Below are 25,326 nucleotides of genomic sequence, written 5' to 3' on the forward strand. Positions count from 1 at the left end.
TCTGGTGTCTTTGCTCAACATTTTTTTCCCAGTGTCTAATTCATAGGAGGCACTTGATATTTATTGGGTAAAAAACATAGAAAGATAGATAGAGTCACAGATACAGTTATAATGGATTCTCGTTCTTTGCAGTAGTTATAGTGTATAAACCCTCCACGAGCATCAAATTAGTGAATACTGAACGATTGCTCTTAGAGGAAATACCTGGTTAGGTTCTTGCAAGCCTCTGGTTAAATTTTCAATAACCAATCAACACATAACCTTGATTTATGTGTGTTTCTGTGTAATGACACTCATTTAATATATATTATTTATTCATTAACATTGGACTTATGGCCAACAGCATTATAATTCATGTCTAAATGATGCTTATCTAACACACATATTTTCTCCAAAAAGTACATCACAGATTTCTTGCACTTAGGAACACTAGACAGTACTTCAGCTCTATGCTTGCAGGCCATTTTAAGCAGCAAAATCACCAACAAAAGGTACAAAAAATCAAAAAGACATGGCACTAAATAAATCATGAAAAGGACATTTGTTTATACTATGAATGCTCAAACAAGAAGGCATGTATGTAGAGTGACTCAAATGTTTAACCCCCCCCATACATGTCCACAAGTGACCACAAAAGTGCCACAAGTATTGATGTTGGGGTTACAAATAAATTTTAGCAAGTAGGGAAATTTGAAAATTACAGAAGCCATGAATAATGAAGATTGACTGTATTTATATAGATATATAGGTATAGACATAGTCTTAGATACATAAATATAGACATATTAGTGCACATAAACACAGATATATGGATATAGTCATAGCAATTCCACAGACACAGACACTAACAAAATGTAGACACAGATGTCAACACATATACACATATCTGTATTTACCAGATTGACAAAGAGTGATAATATATAACATTGGAGGAAATGGTTAATTAACAAGCTCTTTCATACAATCTTAATGTGAATACAAATTACTACCAGCATTAGAAAGGGTATGTGGAAGGATCTATCAAAATTTTAGGAATACATATACTTCATCAAGAAATCCACTTGTAGAAAACTATCCTATAAAATCATTGTAGAAGTGAGCAATTTTACAAGTAAAATTATCTTCAATCTGGCATTATTTGTAACCATGTAAATTAAAAATAAAACAGCTCTCAAGAGGAGCTGGTTAAATATGTTATGGTTCATCTATCTATACAATGGAATATTACGCAGTCATTAAAAATAATAATCTGCATGTGGCAATATACAATAATGCTCATAATATATGTGAAATAGAAAAAGGATATTGCATTATAGTGTGTAAATTGTGAAATAACCCTGTAGAATCCAAATATATATGTTTATATATAATTCATTTAGTGTGAACTTTTCATTTTATGCACATAAGATGTCTGAAATGATGTTAACATTGGTTATCTTAGAGTCATGTGCTGGCTTTTTGCTCTCAGATTCCTCCTCCACATCTCTGTCCTTTTCTGCAACACAATGAACTAAATTTCTCCGTGTTACTTTCTCTCTGTTTTCAAGATAAGTTCAAGTATTCGGAGGCAGTGTTGTAAGACTAGAGAGAGGGTGGAAGGAGGGAAGAATCCAGGATCTTTCCCCCCCTTACTCTCTGCTTTGGGCTGTGTCTCCAGCAAGAGCAGCAGCAGCTCCTCTGCTCCACTTCTCTCTAGAAAGTCTTTCCCTTTGTGGCTCCATTTCCTATTATAGTTCCAGCTTCCAACGTCGGCTCCTCACCTTCAGTAATGCTGCCCCCTCCCTTTCCCCTTTAAGCCTAGGTGTGGCAGCACTTTCTGCTTCTGCTAAGGTCTAGATTGCTTTATGCCCCTTCTTTGGACCCTTAGTTCATCAATGACCTTCCCACGTAAGTCCCTGTATGAAATTTCCTCTGTTTAAAATACCTAGAGTGGTTTCTCTTTTCTGACTGGAACCTGACTGGCACAGGTAATTGAGTGGGGAGGAGGGAAAACGCTTTCCATATTGGTGACAAAATAACACTATACCAGGGAGAAAATGGTAGTTTTTAAGTTTTTCTTCCAAAAAACAAAAGTCTGAGGAAGCTCCACATTTTATGGAGTAATCACAGGGTAATGAAAGAAATTCTCTTTCAACCATGAACATTATGCAACAAATTACTGTAGTCCGTGATTCTTCACCATCCTAAAATGAACTTTCCTCAACATTCATTATTGTTTCTTAGCGTAGTTTCAATTCAAACTAAGAGCAAATCGAACCTTACACTCTTTGGCTCTGTTTTGATCTGTGGCAATGCATTTTCATATGGCATGTTGTTCTGTTTCCAAATTTGGTTTACTTGTTGACCTTATAGGAAAGGCCAACCTAGCTAGCCATAGAGGGCCACACTAGACTGGCCAAGATTAAAGTAATAATGTCCACAGTGGGTGAAGGTTTGGGAATACATGGACTTAAATACTCTAATTTGGCATCTTGCAAGATTGTCCTTAGTTATCCCTACACTATAAATTCTTAGAGAGCAAGACATTTCTTTTGTAAACCCAGTTTATATCACAATATCTTGGATTTAACTAGGAAAAAGATAATGTCTTGGTGTTCCCCGTATTTCACTACAATATCATTCTGTTCTTGAACAGGAAAAGGATCACATTTCTCCTCTGCTACTTCTAGGGCTTAAATAAACACCATCAAAATTAAAATATACTGGCATGGCGATGATACTCTATCCTCAGCCTTAAACCTCATCCATCACATCTTCAAATATTGAAATATCACTGGATTTCCAGGCCCAGCTTATATTCTACCTGTTCCATGAAATATTGCTGATTATCTTGGCCAAAAGTGATCTTTCTCTCTTCAGTCTAAATTATTTTTATAGAATTTATCATAATCTACTTTAAATAATTTATACACTTCTTCTCACTCCTACTGAATTATGGGATATTCCTGCTACTTAATAAAGACAGGAATTGGGTCTAATATATTACGAAACTTCCCAAGTGCAAGCACTTCATTTGCAAACATAATTTATTTGCTAGATGGAAGAATGAATGAATGACCAAGAGAGGCATGGATTAGGCCAGATAAAATGAGTTCAAATTCTGAAAGGTAACAGGTCTGTTATATTTAATTTAAACCTATGCAATATTTTTTAATCAGTAAAATATTTAATCATTTTGGTAGCATGTTTTTTCATAATTGCATGAATTTTCACATCTTTATAATGCTGTTAACTTTTTGAAAATATTTTTAGTATCATTATGAAAATGTCACAAAGTGAAAATTGTTATTGCCTCCCACACCTATAATTTCTAAACATGCTTAAAATTATAATAACAGGATTTTCACTGAATTTGGATTACAGTCTGTAACAATTAAAACATAATTTCTATCATAAAATGCATTTTATATCTGGAGTTGAATATTTTATAAGCATTCCTTTGTGATTTTACAGCAATGGTGATATTTTAATATTTTTTTGTCATTTAAAAACCCTTTATCTGATTAACCATAAATCAACATGGGTCACTAGCCTGGAAATAAGGAGTGTATCATGGACATCACTTACCAAATCCTAGCCTGGTATTTGACAAGATTTCTCATGCTACTGTTAGCAAGATGAAGGAATGTAGGCGGGATGAAAATGCAGTGAAGTTGGATTTACAGTGGCTGAACAACCAGACCCAAATGGTATAGATTCCTGGATTGGTCACTATGGAGAGGGGTCTCTGGTGCCCCGTCCAGTCAACTCTGTTTTATCAATGGACTTGATGAATACATTGACAATGCATATCGGTTTGCAGATTACATAAAGTCTAATACACATGAAGACAAAAACAGGTTTTCATATATCTTGATATACTTGAGAAATAATCACAAATCAAGATGACAAAATTTTCACTGTACATAGGGGAAAACTCCCTCTTGGTATTTAGGATAAGGAGTTGACATTGCTTTAACTTCAACGCAAGGTAGTGTGGAAGGGCCTCAGGCAGGACTGTAGCCAAATACTCGTTTTTCCCACATACCAGTGCCCTTGTAGTGTGAACTTTGTGAACTTGTGAACTTGGGCAAGTGCTTAACTCTCTAGACTGCGTCTATAACAATGGGGAAAACAATTCCTGCTTCACAGGTTTTTAGAATAGGATTAGTAGTGTGCGTGGCCAGTAGTAAGCATTCATTGATGGGACTATAATTATTGCTGTAAGGCCAAAAATAAATCTAAAGCTAAGCAAAGGTAGTTAGAGTCCAGTTCAAGGGAGGTGATAGATGCTGGTCTGAACACATCCGGAGAATTGTGCCCCATTCTAGATACCGCACACTGTGCTCCCCATCTTTTGAATATCAGGAAAATTATAATTAAAATTCACTGTACAGCTGGGAAGGCATTTTTGATGTTATATTACTTGAAACCTCTCTTTAATCCTGTAAGTCATATATTATCATTCTTTTTCCCATTTTTCAGATGACAGACTATGTTTGACTTGCCCCAAATTACACTGATAATGAGCGTCAGGTCCATATTCTCAGAGTCCAAAATCTATGCTTACTTCAGAATACAAATTTGACCGAGGAATTCATAAACTGGGTGTGAGTTTGTACAGGAAGACTTCTACAGGGTCTTAAGAATCATGAATTAATAATCAATATATTTAAGTTTTCAGGCCACATCCAGTCTGACTCCATTCCAGTCCACAAGCAGTTCTCCCTTTATGTATACTGTGTCAGGCAGGGAACATTCATTATTTTCTTTGATTTGTACAGCAACCCTGTGAGGCAAGAGGGCAGGTATTATTCGTGCCTTATGTATAGAGAAAGCGAAATTGCGAGAAGCTAAATGATTTAACCAAGGTCACAGAGCTCAATAATGACAAAGAGAGAGGAACCAGAACTTTTGACTCTGTACGTACTGTGCCTTCCACTACATCAGGCATTGCGAAATTAATGAAAGATTCAAGGTTTCTATAATGGACGAGGATGTGTGGGTACAGATGATTGCTGCAAAAAACTAATAAGGAACCAACACCCTCACCTATAATTATTTTTGTCAATAAATTCTTTATATGCAATATACTTGACAAAATTCCAGATTTATAAAACTGCGAGGTAATTTTTCAATTAAATAGAAAGCTATATAAATGTTTCTTTAAATTTTATTAGATGACACAATGTATCTTAGTAACAAATTCAGGATTTCACGACTCTCATAGTCGGGAAATGCTTCCTAATTTATGACCCAAATTCCTGCTGCTCCAGTTTCCACCACATTCCCTCATGGCCTGCCCTCTATGGAAAAAGAAACAAACAAAAAAGCTTCTTGTGCATTTCCTTTCATCTCTCTAATCATCACTAAATTATTGAAAGAAGGCTTGACTATGCTAAATCTTGCTTTCATATTCTGACATTGCCACCTATTCTACTTAGATTTCTCTTGATAAAAATAATATCTTCATTTTCTCCATTCTTGCATTACCTGAAAGGCAAGGTCATTTGAACCAAATTTTTAGTTACTTATGTACTTTCTTATCTCAAGAATAACACAAAATAGTAATCATGTTGAAATAACTTCAGCTTCCCTGTATGATCGTAAATATTTGAGTAATGAGAAGAGATTTTTAGAGTTTAGGTTCTTAGTAAGAACCTTTATTACAACTGAAAACTACAGTCAACCTTCACTTCCTGTAGTCTTAACTCCAGATTAAAAGAAATAAACTACATTCCAGTTATTACGATCGCGTAACAAGTCACCCCAGAGCACAGTGTGGTAAAACAACCATTTATTATGCTCAAGAATTTATGGGTCAGGAATTCGGATTGGGAACAAGAGGCAGAGCTTGTCTTTGCTCTACAGTGTGGCGCTGGAAGACCCAAACTTTTGGGGGTAATATCATCTGAAGGCTCACTCACTCCAAGGTCTGGTGTTTGATGCTATTGGTTGGGAGTTTCAGTTCTTCTCCACTTGGACTCTCCATGTGGTCTCTCCACGTGGGCTGGTTTGGACTTTCTCACAGTATGGAAGCTGAGATCCAAGGACAAACATCCCAAAAGTGAGAGGGAGCCAGGATAAGCTGTAATATTTTCTGACCCAGCCTTGGAAGTCACTCAGCATTACTTTTACCATATTCTGTTGGTTGGAGCAGTTACCAGGCCCTGGCCAGATTCATGGGAAAAGAATATTTACTTTTCCACTTCTTTGTGGGAAGAATGTCAGTCACATTGTAAGAAGAGCATATGGAAAGTATGTATACATAGGTGCAGCCATATATGGAAAGTTTCATCTGCCACAGTGAACCTTCTGGCCATAACATTTTACATCCGTCTCACATGCAATGTACATTCACATCTTGCCAAAAGATGTCATATTACAGTATCAGAGCCAGGATCAACATCCAGAATCTCATTATCTAGATCAGGTCCAGGTATGGATGAGACGCTTCAGGGTGGTTTCTCAAGTACAGATCCTCTAGTACTGTTTCTCTCCATTTCAGGACCTGTAAGCTAAAAACAATTTATCTGCTCCCCTACACCTCCTGTATGCAGTGGTTCTATAAGTATAGGGTAGTCACTATAGACACTTCAGTTCAAATATTGAGAAAATTGGAGGCCCACAGGAGTCATAGGTCCACAGCAATTCTGAAATCCAGCCAGGCACATGTTGCTAGTTCCTCGATTAGGGCTCAGTCCTACCACCTGGGTATGATTCTTGGCTCTGCCCTCTGGGTTGTTGGTTCCACCCTCTGAGTCAGCATTCCTTTTCTAAAAGAAAAACAAAACAAAACATCGTACCAGCTTGGTAGTTTTTGCAGCTTGTTTCCTGTGTGTTATGTGCCATCAAATCAGCTCTGACTCCTGGTGATCCTATGAATGAGTGGTGTCCACAAAATGTCCTGTCCTCAACAGCCCTACTCAACTCCTGTAGACTCAGGCCTATGGCTTCCTTTATGGAGTCACTCCATCTCATATTTGGTCTTCCTCTTCTCCTGCTGCCTTCTGCTTTTCCCAGCATTATTTCTTTTCCAAAGAATCCTGTCTTCTTCCTATCTGTAGATATTTGGAGATCAAATGATCTCTTGTCATCTCTTAATACTTTCTCCATCCTTTTCAGTCCAAAGTGATACAGTTCTTTTAAAAATATTGTCCATTTCTTGTGAATCAATTCATGATCTACTCCAACAAAACCCATACTCATAAATCTCTAGAAGATAAGCCCTCTCCCCTTTGGATAGGAACAATGCCCCAAAGACTGTTAGGTTCCTAGTCCTATTGTTTAACAGAGAGACTGAATGGACCTTGAAGGCCCCACGTTATATCTTTCCGAGGTCTTAACACACCTTATAATCCCATCTTGGCTATACTCTGCTCTGAAACCTTTTCTTAATTTAAGAATCTTGGAGAATTTTGGACTGAGAAACATTTTTCTCAAATCTAGTCATTTCTGGCTCTTTTATATTTAATACCACTTCCTTTAGTTTCTCTCTTTCCTCCTATATTTTACCATAAGCGGCAAAAAGAAGTCAAATGGAACCTTCAACATTCTGTCTGGAAATCTCGTTAGCTAGAACATCTAGTTCATTAGTCACATTTTTCTGCTTTCCATGTTATTTGAGGTGACAGTGATGCTAAGTTTTCTACCACTACATAACAGTGATCCTTGTTAGAAGAAAGGAGCCGCTTTCTTTTCATTTCTTGAAACATTCTCCTCACTTTCCCTAAAAGTCTCGCTGACACCCTCTCTCAGGGTCATCACATTTCTGTTAATCTCTTCAAGGCTCTTCCAACTTATGCCTGTTTTCTTGTTCCACGTCCACTGCCACATTCTAGGTTTTTTATATAGCAGCATCCCACTTTCCAGGTACCAAACCCTATTGCAATTATCTAATGGTACAATACAAATTACTCCAAAATTGACTGGTGTAAAACAATCATTTATTGTGCTCGTTATTTCTATAGTTAAAGAATTTGGTCAGGGCTCTAATGGACATTTCTTTCTGGGGGTTTCTCATGCAGCTGCAGTTGTATATTGGGCTGCAATCATCTGAAGGTTCAACTGAAACCGGAGGGTCCACTTCTAAGATGGCTCACTCACATGGCTGGCAATTTGGAAGTGGACACCAGTTTTTCCCTACATGGGCTTCTCCATGGGTCTGCTTGAGTGTTATCACAGCATGGCAGCTGGGTTTCCCCAGAACAAAGGATCCAAGAGGCCAAATCAGAAGCTGCAATGTCCTTTACTACCTAACCTTGAAACCAGCATCGTTATTTCCACCATATTCTATTGGTCATACTAAACCTTCTTTGATTCATTGCAGGAGGGGACTACCCAAGGGCCTGAATACCTGGAGGTATGGGTCATTGGGGATCCTCTTGGGGTTTGGCTACCACAAATTAAAAGTGACAAATAAATATTAAATGTAATCCTTTGTATCCTCTAACATACTCAAACTTATCTTTGGATTATTTGCATCAGTCAATATGCTTTCTTCCTCCCTCCTGACCCTACTTCCCTTGAGCTCTCTATACTGACTCATATTTCCCTGTCTTCTCAAATCTAATCTAACATCTGACCTTACAACTAACATTAATGTGCAGCCTGGGTTGAGAATCATTGTTCTAAACCAGTGCTCCTCAAATAGAAATCACTCAAGTATCTTGTTAAATTATAAATTCTGATTCACCAGGTCTGGGAAAGGCCAAAATTCTGCATTTCTAAAAAGCTCCCAGTTGATGTAGATATTGCTTGTTGGAGACCACATTTTTGCATTTCAAGGCTCTAGATTGGTGGTTGTTTTCCTTCACTGCATGTTGGAATCACCTCAGGTGTTTTAAAAAATACTGATGTCTTGGAGTCCCATCTTCGGAGATCCTGATTTAATTATTTTGCAGTAAAGCCTGGGCGTCAGGCTTTCTTAAATCCCCTGGGTGATGATAGTATGGAAGGTTGAAAATTATTACTCAAGTCTAAAATTAGGTCAGAGATTTGAGGAGCACAAGAATACTGGTTAATAAGAGTCCCCGGAAACCAGTAGCTGATTGTGGTGACATGTCCTAAATGGGTGAAAACCTCTGCCCAGGAAGACTCAGGTCCCCTGAGACGAGTTCTGTTCATGTTCCCAGGGAAACGGTAGAGCTGAGTCATTGGAATATACTAGCTGTTTTTCTAGTCAGCGTCTATTGATGACTTTGCCTGGTCAGTATCCTGCACCTTTGATCACTGCTTTCTGGTTACACAAAGATACTATTAAAGCTCTGAAGTGATCATATGCTTTTACATTGGTCAAGTGAATGTCTTACACCAAATATCATCTATGCTGAGTTTTACAAGCAAAAGGAGACAAGATGAAGCTTTAGTATCCTTCATTGCAGGACCAGGGATGTTGTGAGGCTTTCTCTCAGTCACACACATAAGTGACATTAGGCAGAAGACTAATAACATGTAAAATTCAGGAATACAGAATATAAATTGAAAAACAAATTCTCATACTCCAAGCAACTCTTATTAGCAAGAAACACATGGAACACTTTCTGATTCAAGTGGAAATAGACGCCATATAACAGGAATAAATTAAGTGGATAAGCAATTTTTATGTTAATAACAATGCGACTCAAAAAAAGTTTTCTCTGGATGCAAATAACTATTTTTAAATAATGAGCTCATGATAACAATCTGAATTAGGAACCTATATTTTAGCTACAGAATATATTTTGCTTTCACAAATTTACCTGTTTTAATAAATTTACTATTATTTCTGACCTATTTTATTTTATGGAACTTAAAACTGCTATTGAGAACATAACTGCAAATTCCTTTATATGTCTCCATTTCATTCAAGAAAGTTTATCTATGTATACCACTTGGATCAAATAAGAAAGCTATCAAGGCAATTCAAAACCAAAGAAGATTTTTAGCATCTGCAAATTTAAATGTGTCATTTGATGTCAACTTTAACTTTAGAAATAATTCTCATATTAACTATATTCCATAGGCCAATGCTTCACTAATAAACAAACAAATGATAAAGCTGAGAAAAATATATTCATATAGGGATGTAGCTCTGTGGCAGATCAAATATGGCTACAGAAGGATACAAAATCAACAGATGAGAATCACTTGTGTTCCTATACACTAACAACAAAGTATCTGAAAAGGAAATTTTAAAATACCATTTATAATGGCATCAAAAAAATAAAATACTTAGGAATAAATATTGCTAAATAAATATTGTTTAGGAATAAATTTACCAAGGAGGTGAAAGATCTGTACACTGAAAACTATAAGACATTGATGAAAAAAATTGAAGAAGATACAAATAAATGGAAAGATCTCGTGTTCTTGGGTTAGAAGAATTAATATTGCTACAATGTCCATATGACCCAAAGTGATCTTCAGAGTCAACGCAGTCTCTATCAAAATTACAATGGCATTTTTCACAGAAATAGAAAAAAACAATTCTAAAATTCGTATGAAACCAACAAAAGACCCCGAATAGCTGAAGCAATCCTGAGAAAGAACAAAACTCAAGGCATCACACTGCCTGATTTCAAACTCTGTTACAAAACTACAGCAATCAAAATAGTATGGTACTAGCGTAAAAATAGACACACAGATCAGTGGAACAAAATAGAGAGCCCAGAAATAAATGCATGTACATATGGTCAACTATTCTTTGACAAGGGTGCCTAGAACACACAATCGGGAAAGAATAGTCTATTCAATTAATAGTGTTGGGAAAACTGGATAGCCACATGCAAAAGAATGAAATTGGACCGCTGTCTTACATCATTCACAAAAATTAACTGAAAATTGATTAAAGACAGATCATAAGACCTGGAATCACAAAATCCCTAGAAGAAAACACAAAGAAGAGGCTCCTTGACCTTGGTCTTGGCGATAATTTTTTTGGATATGACACCAAAAGCACAGGCAACAAAAGCAAAAATAAACAGCTGGGACTACATCAAATTAAAATGTTTCCACACAGCAAAAGAAACAGTCAACAAAATGAAAGGCAACCTATGGAATGGGAGGAAATATTTGCAAACCAAATATCTGATGAGGGGTTAACACCTAAAACATATACAACTCAGTAGCAAAAAACCAAATAATCTGATTTTTAAAATGGGCAGAAGACTTGACTAGACATTTTTCCCATGAAGACATACAAATGGCTGACAGATATATGAAAAAGTGCTCGACATCACTAATCATCAGGGAAATGCAAATCAAAACCACAATGAGATATCACCTCACTACTGTTAGAATGGTATCACGTGTGGAGTTTTTTTTAAGGTGAATTCATAGAAACAGATTGTACAATAATGGTTGCCTGAGGCTGGGGAGTAGGAGAAATGTGGAAATGTTAGTCATAGGGTAAAAATTTTCAGTTATAAAATGAATTCTGAGGCTCTACTGAACAGCAACTGTGGTGACTATAGTTAACATTATATTCTCGAAATTTGCTAAGAGAATAGATCTTAAGCTTTCTCACCACACACAAAAAAAGGTAAGTAAGTGAGGTGATGGATGTGTTAATTAACTTCATCTTGGTAAAAATTTCACAATGCATACATATATCAAATCATCACAATGTACACTTTAAACATATACAATTTTATTTGTCAATTATACCTCAACAAAGCTGGGGAAAAAAAGATGGTTACAAATTCTTTGATCTTCTCCCATTGAGAGGTGATATCTATACCCCTTTCCCTTGAATCTGGGTGAGGTCTTGGCTGCTTTGAACAATAGAATATTGCACAAGTATTGCTGTGCTAGAGTCTGGGCCTCGGCATTAAAAGACTTGGCAATGTCCGTTTCCTGCCTCTTAGAACCTCACCCTGGGGCAAGTCACCTGCCATATAACAGCCAACTGCCACAGGATATCCAACTATCCTGAGACCACCAAGTCTTCAAGAAGCCCGAGACACAATGAAGGGCCATGGAGAATGAGATCCACGTGGAGAAAGTGAGAGACAAGAAGCCCCAAGGCTCTAAGTTTGTGAATGACAAACCCTCCCAGCTGAACTCATGTGGATCAGAGAAAACCTGTCAGTCAAGCCCTTCCTTAATTCCTTACCCACAAAACAGTGAGCAAGTGAAACAGTTGTTTTAAGCCACTAAATTTGGGAGTAGTTTGTTAAATGATAAACAGAACAAGCTCAGCTGTTTTCTGATTGCCTAGCAGCGATGTAATGAAGAGCATAATTAGTTTGGGCTTAACAAAGGAATGTTACCACTTCCACCTTAAAAGGCAGTGGAGTACCTTTAGGCAGTTTCAATATCTTTGCAGGTATCTGTAAGACTGTACCTCAGAAAATAAGAGTATGGTTAGTGGGACTCTTTAACTCTCTTAGTGACCTAATCTATTTACCTGATCCCAAATGCCTTTAGAAAACTAGTTTCCAACATTATGTCCATGGTCCACACTCATCCTCTTGGTGGTGTTACATCCCAACTATTTGTCCAAGTTTCATTCTATGAGTGAAATAATGGTTAATACTAATAATTATGAACTTTTGTAGAATGCTCCTAAGTGCCAGGCAGTATGCTAAATGCTTTGTATGTATTATCTCATTCAAAACTCCCAAATATTTCATGTGATAAGTTCTATTTCTATTCCCATTACACAGATGAGGAAACTAAGGATCAGAGACTTGCCCAAAGTCAATGAGCTATCAAGTAGTGGAAGAGGGACTTGAACCCAGGCAGGCTAACTCTCGAGCAGACAACACTATGCTACTACCAAGTGTCTTTGGGTAGTTACTATTCATTTATTAGTTTCGTGGCCTCCGAGAAATGGACCTTATTCACAAATCCCCTCCCAATATTGGGTGGAGAGGAGTCAAAGTGAAAAGTTTGGATAAATGTGAACTGCTAGGCTCTTACCTAAGAGACAACAATGTTCTGAAGTGCATTTCATTTTCTTCCCCCTCAGATCACATAAAGTTTAGTTCCAACTTTGTGATTTATCAAGAGATTATTAACTGCATTTGATTGGACAAATAACCCCTCTCAATGTGGACATTAGTCGCTTGCTGTGTGATTGTTAATTCCAATCAGTTTACATTAGGTTGAACTGCCAAGTTCAGCAGTAAAAGGTAATGTATCTCCAAAATAAATGCTGCTTTAGGGAAGCCTTTCTGTCAATCATTATATTCTTCACAAAATCTTAAATGAGCCAACACGACTCACGGAAAATTGCCCAGTCAGATACATCAAGTAGATCCTTCCACATTTGCAAGCTAGTCAATTAATTCAAAACATTATTAGCCTAGTCAAGAGTTACAGCTAGAAATAGTGATTGTTTCCAAGTTAAGATAGGAGTGTTCAGCGGGTTGATTTCCCAAACAATTGCCCAAAGGAAGGGTCTCTAAGTATTAGTAATAAGTATCTGATTGGGTCAAGAAGAATGATACTTGGCTTGAACCAAGCTTCAGTTTTGCAATTTCTTGTAAATGCTATGGGGGTCTCAACATGAAAAAATATAAATAAGTGGTTCACCTGTGTGAGGTTCCTAATTTTGTCATTAACTGCTGTATTTTTATGTATTGGTGTTATAACCGAATGAAGCAAATTATGTGAAAATAACCATCTTGGATCACAAATGTTTATACATATATATATCTTCCTTGAGTGAATGTAAGCTCTCCGAGGTTAAGGCCTGTTTCTTTTTCGTTTCTGTATGACCCAGAGCACACCCAACACAACGCCCGGCACAGTTGCTCAAAGGATATGATTTCAGTGGACTTGAATTTGGGTGTCTCTTTTTGTTCTAAATAGCCATTTTTATATATGAACAAAAGGCATATGGGTATTCAAAATGGTCTAATCTAGTCTACTACATTAGTATTACATTCGCTTTCATTTTAGCAGCTTTATTGAGACATAATTTACATACCATAAATTTCACCCATTTAAAGCATACAATTCAATGGCTTTTAGTATATTCACAGAGTTGTGCAACCATCACTTCAATCAATTCCAAAACATTTTCATCACTCCCAAAAGAAATACTGTAACCTATTAGCAGTCGTTCCCCATTCTCCCCACCCACAGCCTCTGGAAACCACTAATCTACTTTCTGCCTCTATAGATTTGCCTATTCTGGACATTTCATATAAATGGAGTGATATAATACATGGCTTTTTGTGTCTGGCTTCTTTAACACAGCATAATATTTTTGAGATTCAGCTATGTTGTAGCGTGTATCAGTACACCAGTCATTTTATAGCTGAAGAATACTCCATTGTATATATATATATATATATACACACACACACATTTTGTTTATCCACTCATCTGTTGACGGGCATTTGGGTTGTTTTCACTCTTTGGCCACTGTGCATAATGCTGCTATAAACATTCATTTACAAGTATTCGTGTGGACATACGTTTTCATTCCTCTTGGGCATAGACCTAGGAGTAAAATTGTTGGGTCATTGGGTAACTCTATATTTTGATTGAGTAAATTCTAATAATCTATGCTTAAATTCGCTAATTCCATCTTCTGTAATCTCCACCCTACTAATGAGCCCATCCATTGAGTTTTTATTTCTGTTATTGTATTTTTCACTGCTATGATTTCCCTTTGGTTCTTTTTAATAAATTCTATTACTTTGTTGAGACTTCCTATTTTTCCTTTGTTTTAAGAGAATTTGTAATTGCTTGTTTACACATTTGTATGATGGCTGGTTTAAAATCTTTGTCCGAGTGAAGTAAGCCAGACACAGAAAGAAAAATAACTGTATGATCTCACTTATATGTGAAGCCTAAAAAAATTGAACTCATAGAACCAGGGAGTAGAATGATGGTTGCCAGGGCCTGGGGAGAGGGGAGAACGGAGAGATGTTGATCAAAGGGTACAAACTTTCAGTTATAAGATTAATAAATTCTGGAAACCTAATGTATAACATGGTGACTATAGTTAATACTGTATTGCATACTTGAGCCAGCCCTGGTGGTCTAGTGGTTAAGATTCGGAGCTCTCACTGCCACGGTCTGGGTTTGTTTTCCCGTCAGGGAACCACACCACCCACCTGTTGGTTGTCATACTGTGGTGGCTGTGTGTTGCTGTGATGCTGAAAGCTATGCCACAGGTATTTCAAATTCCCGCAGGGTCACCCATGATGGACAGGTTTTAACAGAGCTTCCAGACTAAGACAGACTAGGAATAAGGACCTGACCACCCACTTCCAAAAAATTAGCCATGAAAACCCTATGAATAACAGCAAAGCGTTGTCTGATAGAGCACCGGAAGGTGAGAGGATGGCGCAAAAAGACCAGACAGGATTCTGCTCTGCTGTATACAGGGTCGCTGCAAGTCGGAATCCACTCAACAGCACTAACAACACTGTACACTTAAAACTTGCTAAGAGAGTAGATCTTGCGTTCCCACCACACACACGCACACGAATGACTCTAAAATCCTTGTCAGATAATGCCAAGATTTGATAATCTTTGTGTTATCAGTGATCTTTTTTTTTCATTCATATTGCAATTTTCCTGGTTCTTGGTATGATGAGTTTCTAGTTTATTCTGGGCATTTTGGATATTGTGAGACTCCGGTTCCTATTTAACGCCCCCCCCCCCCCGCCCCCCCGTCCTTTTAGCAGGCAGTCTCCTGTTCAAGTTTTGTGCAAGGGCAGTTTGCTGTGCATGTTTTGCTTCTCACTGGATCCCCCCAACCATCCTGGCAAAAGTGGGGGCAGCGATGCACACTACCTCTCTGCAGACAAGTGGGAGGGAGGTTTGGCTCCCCCTTGGCCCTGTTGACACTCTCCTGGTGAATGTGGGGCACCAACTCACACCACCTCATTCCCTCAGAGTAGACGTGGAACCTCAACTTCCCGCTGGGCCCTGCTGACACCAGTAAGGGGAAAGTTGACTTACTCATACCTCTTTGTTGCTGCAGGGTAGGCAGCTTTCTCTCCCCGCTGCACCCCTCTGACACCAGGAAAACAGATGGGAGGAAGCAGAGTGCCAACTAGCCCTAGCTCCTACCACCTCATTCAGCCTCATCGATGCCTCCTGCGGTGGAGGCTCGGCTCCCAGCTGGATCCCACTAACACTATCCTGCTTGGGGAATCAGAGCACCACCTGCTACCACTAGGCAGCTAGAAGACCGGGAGATAGAAGACCAGGTCCCTGCTCAGCTTCACTAACACTGTCCCTGCGGGAGAATCGGAGCACCTGCTGGTTGCGCTGGGTAGGGGATGGAACAACATGCTGGCATCACTCAGCAGGAGAATTAGAGTGCTGCCTGCTTCCACCAGGCAAGAAATGGAAGATAAGCTCCCTGCTGGGAAGGTTAAGGCCCTGGCTGGCCCCACCCCAGGAGGAAGGAGAAATTAGAGTGCTACCTTCTGCTGCCACAGGGCAAGGTAGTGGCATGGAAGCTCAAATTCCCACTCAACCCCATTGACATCCTGGAGGTGGGAGGTGGTGTTTTTCATTGATGTTTGGCTGGAGTAGTGTGGATATTTCCAAAATGATTTTTTATTGTTAAATGAAACTTTTCCTGGTCCTTTAGCTAGGGAAAAGGACTTTTTTTTTTCATTTTATTTTGTCTGCGGCTATTGGCAATTCTGGATTAGAGGCCTCTGAGAACCCTGACCAGGAGATATAGGAGATAATAAGGACACAGAATTCACTGTTGTACCATTCCTCAAGTCCCAAGGACTATGCAGTCCAGCTTTTTCTTTCCACCTTTCAGAGTCTTCCTATGCTATTTGTTGTGTTATATCCAGGGATTTGTGAAAATATGTATGATGCAAAATGCAAGCAATATGTCGACATGCATCATTTGAATTAATTTTTATTCTAGATAACATTTTTAGGCCCTCTTAAAATCAAGTTGGCAGTGAAGAACCCATTTGTGTGGGTAAAATTTGATACAAAAGGTCAGCTTTTGCTAACATTTTCCCTGGAAAATCCCCTAAGAATATCAAAACATTTCTTTTTTTCCATATCTTCCAAACATTTTTAATGCTTGTAAGAAATGATATGGTAGAACCTTTTTTAAAGTGTATAGCATCTAAAAATAGTACTGATTCCGTGAACCAGGAAAGAGAAAATAAAAAGAACCACATAGAGTCCAATCGGGTAGTTAATGGGTAAAATTTTTGCTAGAAGGAAAAAATAGAAAGGGGCATCACGCAGCTGACTTCAAAGTAATATGAGATTAAAATCTGTATTGCAAGAAATGTAAAGATTTGCAAATTAAAATTATACAAAAGCATCAGTTTCAAAAATCCCTACACATTACAGTTGGAAGTTTCAAAATCCTTCCTACAGAAAATGGAAGCATCTTAGAAATTCACAGAAATAATAAAGCATGGAACTAGTCATCAGATTCTCTGCTTCCCATAATTCCCTTTGCTGTCTTTAGGGCCAAGAAAACAGCAGACATATTGGTCCTGGTGCAGTTCTTAAACCATGCACCCATCTGATTTTTCTTGTCTGTAAAATAGAATACACAGCAATGCTAAATGTCTGGAGAAAAAGCTGTAAGTTACCTCCCCCACCTTTCTTCTTGATGATTATTGCTGAAAACGTATGCCAAGAAACACAATGAAACCAAAATTAACACGAGAATTGTTTTGGTTTCCATTCTTCTGTATCAATTTTGTTGGTTTGTAAATTGGCCTCCGTACACAGAGGGCAAGGAGAAGCCAAGAAAAGGCAGACCTCTCCAGATAGGTAGGCGGCAGGTTTCATAAGCAAGGGAACTTACTTACAAGGTGGTCTTGGGTGGCCACAAGACAAATAGATCTCCGCACCCGCCGGCCAGAATCTTAAAAGTTTATACAGAGGCCTTAGCAGGGTTCAGTGACATGTTCAGCCCAGACAGTCTCAATGACATGTTACTCTCTCATGGCTGCATCTTTGAAATGGCTTTGGCTATGGGTGAGGCCGGCTGAAGGTACATTCCAAGGAGAGGCAGAGGGTGAGGAGCCTCCAATTGCCTGGGTTTAGCTCTCCGGTCAACCAGCAGTCACATCCTCTCGATGACCTCCTCCAACAATTTTCAGCCCAAAGCAGTTCCAGAGGAAGCAGTTTCTCACCCAAGAATTTGTGGCTTTCTGGAGTCTTCTCACTTCTCAGTTAATTCAATTTAGTGTTTATAAAAATAGTGCTTAAGAATATTAGTTCTTTTTCAGCACGATTTTATATATACAATCTCTTGCATTTCTAAGATACACAATGCATTTCTACAAGCATTAGGCTGTGTAGACGTAGTTAGATCTAATTCCAAGGTTTTCATAAATCCAATAGTATTAGTAGGGAACAACTACAGCATATGGGGCTAAAGCAGCATTTTTAATCTGGTCTGAGTGCAGCCTCTAACCTTTAATTACGTTCGTCCACTTCTTCATCCAGGACGTAAACATCTCTTCCATCTAGGTCTAGGGCAACTGTGTCATTTTCCAAACTCTATTTCTGTGCACAAGACCCAGGTTAGGAAAAACGAAGCAGTGAGCAGAGACTGCAAGATGTAATTGCTCTGAAGAAATATCACATCTCTTGCCGAGCAAAATCTTACCAATGCAGTTTATTAGCAAGTTCGATAAGTCTCGATAAACGAGATGAAACTTTTCGAAATAAAATTAAGAAAAGTTTCTGCTTGCTTTAATAATTACTAAAATAAAAAGGGTGAGCAGCAACTTACAGCTTGTTACAGGAAGGCTTTATGGAAACTGTGATTCTAAAAGGATACCTCTGACTCACTAGAATCATTCCAGGCATATAGAGCAAGATGAGGAGGGAAGAAAAAAATCTACCCAGGAAAGGTATTAAGAAAAGAAATATGTTTAGTCATAGCCCGAGGAGGGAGGGAAGTAGCAGAGGCCCGCAGGAGGCAAGGGAAGAAATATAAATGGGACGAAGGGATTAAAGGGCCTGAGGTGAGGGCAGGTCTGGATTAGTGTGAAAGGCAATGAGACCAGGTGAAGTGATTTACTAAAGGTCCCCTACTGAGTCACTGGCAGCTCCGCTTCCATCCCTCCTATTTTGGGTTTCCTCTTTAGTTCCTTGTCTCTACACAGAAATAGACATTCTATGTGATTTTCTCTCATTGCAAATCTTTTATACTTTAACTCAGAAAGCCATGTTTAGAGGACTGTGTAGGTGGTTGTTTTTAATGTTGAATTTTTTCCCCTTCTTTGGGAAAACTGCTGGTATAGAAAGCTTCCTTGACTCAGTATTGAGACAAATAAAAGACAAATGTGTTATTCTACTGAGACTGGTGAAATGAAAGTTTGCTTTGAAGTAGGGTACTAGAATACATATGAGAGAATGCTGTTCTTGTCATAAAAACTGGCAGCTGAGCTTTCTCTGCCCTGTCAGAGAGAATGACAATCTAACGGGGCCAAAGTCAGACTGAGGGAATAGAGATTTTTTTCTTTAATCACTAACTCAACCTATGACCAGAAAAGGAAAAAATATTAGAGATGCAGAGTAAATTCAAAATCTGGAGAATATGGCCAATAATCACGAAATTAATGTAAATAAATTTCAAGCATTCTAATTGTTATTGTCTATTGACAGGAATATTATGAGTATTAGTAACTATTCCTATGTATTTTTGAACAAGTTATTGACTTATTCCTGTAATTTTGACATAATACAATTTGATTTAACAGAAATCTTTCTATCTTTAGAACACAACAGCTTAAATACATCCATCTGGAGTCTGATGTTTGAAACAGTTATTTCTAGAAGTCTCTGATGATACAAATCAAAACAATTTATAATACAAAGCCTTAAAAAATGACAACAAATACATTCTTGGATTTTCTCTCTAAAATTAATTTTGCCTTTAATTTCATATCTTACTGACGGATTTTTAACACTGTATCTATTTTTTTAAATATGAATTAACCCAATATACAATGTTCAAAGAAAAGTATTAAATTTAAAAGGAAGAGAAACCTGAGCAGATCCTCTCATATTCAGTATTCAATGTATATTTCTACAGTTATATTTCTCTTAGTCATTAAAACATTTAAATTTGGGGCTGGCCCAGTGGCGTAGCCGTTGAGTTCCCGTGCTCCTCTTTGGTGGCCCAGGGTTCGCCTGTTCAGATCCTGGGCATGGACCTATGCACCGGTTATCAAGCCATGCTGAGGAGGCATCCCACATATAAAATAGAGGAAGATGGGCACAGATGTTAGCTCAGGGCCAATCTTCCTCAGCAAAAAGAGGAGGATTGGCAGCAGATGTTAGCTCAAAGCTAATCTTCCTTAAACAAAAAAAGTTAAATTTGAGTGAAAACTTGTTCTTTTTAAATCTTTTAAAAATAGTTTTATTAATTTAAGAATTTTCCCAGTTTTACTGAGATATTACTGACATATAACATATGTAAGTTTAAGGTTTACATGATGATTTGATACAAATATATATTGCAAAATGATTACCACAATAAGGTTGCTTAACATTTCCATCCCCTCACATAATTACCTTTTTTCTGTTGTGATAACATTTCATATCTACTCTCTTAACTTTCAAGTATATAATACAGTATTGTCAATTATATTCTCCATGTTGTACATTAGATCCCCACAACTTATTCATGTTATAAGTGGAAGTTTGTACCCTTTGACCAATATCTCCCTGTTTCCCCTCACCTCCTGGCCTCTGGCAACCACCATTCTACTCTCTATTTCTATGAGTTGGGTTTTCTAGATTCCACATATAAGTGAGAATGCACAGTATTTCTCTTTCTCTGTCTGACTTATTTCACTTAGCATAATGCCTTCAGGACCATCCATGTTGTCCCAAAAGGTAAGATTTCCTTCTTTTTAATGGCTGAATAATATTACATTGTGTATTTTCTTTAAATTTTCTACACCATTTTCTTCATTCATCCATCTATTCATTCATGTTGGCTATTGTGAATAATGCAGCAAAGAATATGCGGGTGCAGATATCCTTTCAAGATAGTGATTCCATTTCCTTCAGATATATACCCAAAAATGAGCTTACTAGATCTTATGATAATTCTATTTTTAATTTTTTGAGGAACCTCCATACTGTTTTCCATAGTGGCTGCACCAATTTACATTCCTACCAGCAGTGCACAAGGGTTCCCTTTCTCCACATCTTCACCAACTCTTGATGTCTCTTGTCTTTTTGATAATAGCCATTCTAACAAATATGAGGTGATATCTCATTCTGCTTTTGATTTGGATTTCCCTGATGGTTAGTGATGAGCATCTTTTCAAGTACCTGTTTTCAATCTGTATTTCTTCTTTGGAAAAATGTCTATTCAAGTCTTCTGCCAATGTTTTAGTTGGATTGTTTGTTTATTTACTATTGAGTTGTATGGGTTCATTATATATTTTGGATATTAACCCTTTATCTGATTTAAGGTTTGCAAATATTTTCTCTCATTCTGTCAGTTGCCTTTACATTCTGTTGATGGTTTCTTTTGCTGTACAGAAACTTTTTGGTTTCAATTGGTACCACTTGTCACTTTGCTTTTGGTGTCATATCCAAAAAAATCATTAAGACCAATGTCAAGGAGCTTTTCCCCTATGTTTTCTTCTGGTCGTTTTACAGTTTCAGGTCTTACATTTAAGTCTTTAATCCATTTGAGCTAATTTTGGCAACAGTGTAAGATAGGGGTCCAATTTCACTCTTTTGCATGTGGCTATTCAGTTTTCCCTCCTTTCCCTATCGAATATTTCTGGCTCTCTTGTCAAATACTTGTTGATCATATATGCATGAGTTTATTTCTGGGCTCTCAATTCTGTTCCATTGGTCTATGTGTCTGTTTTTAGGCCAGAACAATGTTGTTTTGATTACTCTAGCTTTGTTGTATAATTTCAAACCAGGAAGTGTAATGCCTCCAGCTTCTTCTTCTTCCTCAGGTTTATTTGGTTGTATGAGGTCTTTTGTGGCTTTTCTATTTCTGTGAAAAATGCCATTGTACTTTTGATAGAGATTGCATTGAATCTAAAGATGGCTTTGGGAAGTATGGACATTTTAACAACAATAATATCTTCCAACCTATGAACATAGGATATCTTTCCATTTATTTGTATTTTCTTCAGTTGATTTCATCAATGTCTAGTAATTTTCAGTGTACAGACCTTTTATCTCCTAGGTTAAATTTATTCCTATGTATTTTACTATTTTTGATGCTATTATAAATGGGATTTTCAAATTTCCTTATCAGAGAGGTTGTTGTTAGTGTAAAAGTGCAACTGATTTTGTATGTTGATTTTCATACCTGCAACTTTGCTAAATTTATTTATTAGTTCTAACAGTCTTTCAGTGGAGTCTTCAGTATTTTCTACATATAAGACAATATCATCTGCAAACAGAGAAAATTTTACTTCTTCCATGCTGATTTGGATGTCTTTTATTTCTTTTTCCTGCCTAATTGCTCTGGCTAGGACTTTCAATACTATGTCAAATGTGAGTAGTGAGTGGATACCCTTGTCTTGTTCTTGACCTTAATGGGAAAACTTTCAACCTTTTACCATGAAGTATGATGTTAGCTGTGGGTTTGTCATATATGGCCTTTACTATGTTAAGGTACTTTCCTGCTATACCCAATTTGTTGAAAGTTTTTATCATGAAAGGATATTGAATTTTGTCAAATGCTTTTTCTGCATCTAGTGAGATGATCATATGATTTTTATTCTTCATTCTGTTAATGTAGTGTATCACATTTATTGATTTGCATATGCTGAACATCGTTGCATCCCAGGGGTAAATTCCACTTGCTAATGGTGTATGACACTTTTTATGTGCTGTTGAAATTAGTTTGTTAGCATTCTTTGAGGAATTTGCATCTGTATTCATCAGAGATATTGGCCTGTCGTTTTCTTAGTGTCCTTATTTGGCTTTGGTATTGGGGGAATGTGGCCTTGTAAAATGAGTTTGGGAGTGTTCTTTCCTCTTCAAATTTTTGGAAGAGTTTTAGAAGGATTAATGTTAATTCTTCTTTAAATGTTTGATAGAATTCACCAGTGAAACTATCCAGTCCTGAGCTTTTCTTTGTTGGGAAGTTTTTCATTACTGATTCAATCTCCTTAGTAGTTATTGGTCTGCTCAAAATTTCTATTTCTCCATGATTCAGTCTTGATTGGTTGTATGTTTCCAGGAATTTGTCCATTACTTCTAGATTATCCAATTTGTTGGCATATAATTGTTCACAGTAGTCTCTTAGGATCCTCTGTATTTCTGTGGTGTGATTTGTAATGTCTCCTCTTTCATTTCTGATTTTACTTATTTGAGTTCTGTCTTTTTTTCTTAATTAATTTTGTTTATCTTTTCAAAAAGCCAGCTATTTGTTTTGTTGATCTTTTCTACTGTTTTTCTGGTCTCTATTTTGTTTATTTCTGCTCTGATCTTTGCTATTTCCTTCCTTCTGCTAACTTTGGGCTTAATTTGTTCTTCTTTTCTAGTTCCTTGAAGTGTAAAGTTAGGTTGTTTATTCGTGATCTTTCCTTTTTTCTTAATTTAGGCATTTATCACTATAAACTTCCCTCTTAGAACTGCTGTTGCTACATCCTGTAAATTTTAGTGTATTGTGTTTCCATTTTTGTTTCAAGATATTTTTTATTTCCCTTTTGATTTCTTTTTTGACCTATTTTGTTCAGAAGTGTGTTGTTTCCACACATTTGTGAATTTTCCAGTTTCCCTCCTGTTATTGATTTCTAGTTTCATACCTTTGTAGTCAGAGAGGATACTTGATATAATTTCTATCTTCTTCCATTTGCTAAGGCTTGTTTTGTGACCTAACATATGATCAATCCTGGTGAATGTTCCATGTGCATTTGAGAAGAATGTATATTCTGCTGCTGTTGGATGGAATGTTCTGTATAGTCTGTTAGATCCATTTGGTCTAAGGTATAGTTCAAATCCAATGCTCCCACAGACTTGAACCACATTAGATTTGGATTCTCAGGACCTATATACATCCTCCTTTATGACTCTTGACCCTCCAGAGTTTATGGTTGCCCCAAAGAGTTTCCCTTCAGCCTCTGCAGGTCTGTGGCCTCAGCCTCTATGGCCTCAGTTTATTCCCTGCCCACTATTGACAGTACTCAATGTGTATTTTAGCTGGGCCCGTATCTTTTCTGAGAGAAAAAATGCAAAACAAGGGTCCTGTGTTATTGTTGTTGATTGATTATCCTGTATAGTCCATAGCATCCAGACACTTTAGGGATTAATGATGCCTGAAGCTGGGAGTCAGAACATCTTGGTTCTAATCCTGACTCCAGCATTAATTTATCCCATATCTTGGACATATCAGTTGTGTTCTATTTCCTTATCTATATTCAAGCACGGCCATATCTCTGTAGTGAATCATAAAATGAGGTGGAAAAGAAAAAACATATAATGTCTTGAATACTTTGAATTTCTCAGTAGAAAAGTGGTAGGTAAGATTATAGTTCTTACTATTTTCATTAACTATATATAGACCTCCTGTAGACAGTAGTGACACATTGCCATACCCTGAAGGGAGAATCAGCTATATAATTTGCAGGGCCCACTGCAAAACGAAGACGTGAGATTTCTTTTCAAAATAACTAAGAATTCCAAGACAACAACAGCAGAACATTTAGCAAGTATGGGACCCTTCTGAGCTCAGGGCCCTATGCAACTGCGTAAGTTGCATACTCATGGAGCACATCCTGCCTAAAGCACAGCACATAGCAGGGAAAAAATAGAAATAAAAATTCCAAAAGTTTGTCAACTTCAGTTTGACCCTTATTTTGTACCTCAAAGTGCACAGGTAAATCATTTAAAAAACAAAACTGTTTTCTCCTTTACCCTTTATCTTATGTCTTTAATAGGATGAGCTTTCCTGTCCTCACCATCAGTTCAATCACAGCCAAGAAAAGAGAGAAATCCATTGTAGAGAAGAGAAATGAAGTAAAAACAATTTTTATTATTTAATTTCAGTATTTATTTAGTTTGCCGTCACTTTACAAGAGTGTGGACTACAAAAGAAGGTAATGTCCTAAAGAACACTGTGCTGGCTCATTTCTGTTTGCTCTGCCCCTTCCCCGCTCAGGTTCCCTCTCCACCCTTGTCTTTCCCGTTCTATTCCTAGGCAGGCTGATTCCCGTGAACTACATCAGTGGGCCCATTTCTTGGCTAGCTTCCTATCGGCAGAAGATTGGAGGTTGGGAGGAGAGAAAGTTCTAGGCATTTCCTCCCTATTCCATCCAGCTCAGTGCTGATTCTCTGGCAGCAGTTACAGCCCTCCTATCAGACAGCCCCTCCTCCAGAGGCTTCCCCTTAGCCCTTTGAGGGGGCTAAGAATAGTAACAACTTTCTGCTGCTGCTACTTTTTGGATGTTTCAATATTTC

The sequence above is a fragment of the Equus asinus genome, chromosome X (genome assembly GCF_041296235.1).
Source record: "Equus asinus isolate D_3611 breed Donkey chromosome X, EquAss-T2T_v2, whole genome shotgun sequence".
Lineage (NCBI taxonomy): Eukaryota > Metazoa > Chordata > Mammalia > Perissodactyla > Equidae > Equus > Equus asinus.